We start from the raw sequence: 1,963 nt of genomic DNA on the forward strand, positions 1-1,963 counted from the left end.
CTTGTTCGTTCCAGTGGGTTGTTTCGGAGCGTATCGAAGGCTCAGAGTAGGTCAGCGCGCGCCCCCAAGCCACATGGTCACAAGGCTGCCCCCCTTCCCCGCCAGTCCCTACCCGGCATCTCCCGGCATTCCACTCAGGCATTATCCTTTCACGGCGTCATTTTAGTAAACTGAAGGGCATTTGGCCGCCGCCGATAGTAAGTTTTTGACGTCGTGTGAAGCTCCGTCCCCGTGCCGCTCGCTCTCCCGCCCCACGGCCCCCTCTGCCCTGTCACGGGTATTGTCGCAGCCTGACTCTGAGACTGAGGCATGCTGACGATGATGACGATGATGAGCAAAGGTTATTTCAAAGTCAACAAGGTGACTGTTATGTTCTTAGACGGAACTGTTGGATTTGAGAGGACGTGAGTGATTGTGTGAGGCAGGCAGCCCGCGGCGTTCTGGCCAAGGCTACTGTGACAGCAGGGAGGAGCAGCTTGAGAAATGAATGTACTAGAATGAGTAGAGCGCCTGCCGCCCCGTGCCCGAGGCTTCATGCCATCCCCCTTGGTGCGCCTGTTTCTTTGTATCCATCTACACGGAGGACCAAACTCACACAACAATCACAATCTCCTGCTGTGACTTCTGTTGCTGCTGCTGCTGCTGCTGCTGCTGCTGTGCCTCACTGCCCAACCAGCACCAACAACAACAATTTGATCAGTGACTACAAATAATATACTTAGACACGAGAGAGAGAGAGAGAGAGAGAGAGAGAGAGAGAGAGAGAGAGAGAGAGAGAGAGAGAGAGAGAGAGAGAGAGAGAGAGAGAGAGAGCTGTAGCTTGTGTTCACGCCTCGTTTGTACCAAGGCTGCACAACACCTCGAGGGGCAGCGGATGAAGACAACCAACAACACTGGCTGGGGCGAGGCCTGACTCAACTCATTCCAGCCTGCCACACCACAAGTTCTCCTCACACCGCTCCACACACGCAAGGACCGAGATGTGAAGTAACAAAAGGAAACCACAAACAAAAATGATAATAAAAAATACTGCGCCGCCCGGGAATCGAACCCGGGTCGCAAGAATGGGAATCTTGCATGATACCACTACACCAGCGGCGCGTTACACTGTAACGTTGATACTGTCAAGAGTAATATCATAATCATAAGTAACATCTAAAAAAAAAAAAAAAACAAAACAACGAAGCTGAGTCGCAAGGACACTGGCGTGGGACGATTGGTTAGTGTTTGCACACCATAAAGATGAACGCCAACCTCTGGACAGCTTTGCCTGGGAGGCTGCCACACCCTCACCTCACCACGGCTCTCTTCGTCTTGCCTGATCACCATTGTAACCATCCTTGCTTGCACAAAATAAATACTAACAGATACAACCATCTTTTCAGCTACCGAAAAGTTAATTACACACCCCCACCCTCCGGCACACACACACACACACACACACACACACACACACACACACACACACACACACACACACATTTATATAAGCAATGTTCTGGTGGTGAAGGTGGCAGGGAGGCGGTGCAGCAGCGACCCCCCTGGCGCCCCCACTTATCGTCGCCACCCTGACAACCGGTTCTCAAGATGGCCGCTTGCTCTCAAGTAGGACGCGGTGTTCTGCCCAGGCCGGGCATTGGGTGCAAAAGCAAAGAGCTGACGATGACAGTGACCCGCAGCAATGAGGATGCTTTACGCCCATTCGTCGTCACTCCACCTGATGCAGCGGTCACTGAGGGAGGTGTGTGTTGCTGGCCTGGCAACATCACAACACACAAGTGCATAAAGCAACCGCTGCTGGGCATGAGCGGCGCGTAGTGACAACCAATACCACACACGTCCCCTCCACGTCCTCGCGTCGCCCGTGCATGGCCTTGGCCGTTATTCTTCGAAGGACTAGGCGAATAAGAGACACCATCATAAGCTTAAACTATGCAGGCGTCTTAAACGAGGCAGCTCAGTC

At 52.9% G+C, this 1,963-nt stretch overlaps 1 non-coding gene across 1 annotated transcript; it reads right to left on the reverse strand.

The window, feature by feature from the left end:
* Positions 1–1,030: 1,030 nt before the first annotated feature.
* Trnag-ccc lies at positions 1,031–1,101 on the reverse strand. Its single transcript has one exon. It is a non-coding gene; the product is annotated as a tRNA-Gly (tRNA).
* Positions 1,102–1,963: the final 862 nt, after the last annotated feature.

Source organism: Portunus trituberculatus, chromosome 14 (assembly GCF_017591435.1).
Source record: "Portunus trituberculatus isolate SZX2019 chromosome 14, ASM1759143v1, whole genome shotgun sequence".
NCBI classification, from domain to species: domain Eukaryota; kingdom Metazoa; phylum Arthropoda; class Malacostraca; order Decapoda; family Portunidae; genus Portunus; species Portunus trituberculatus.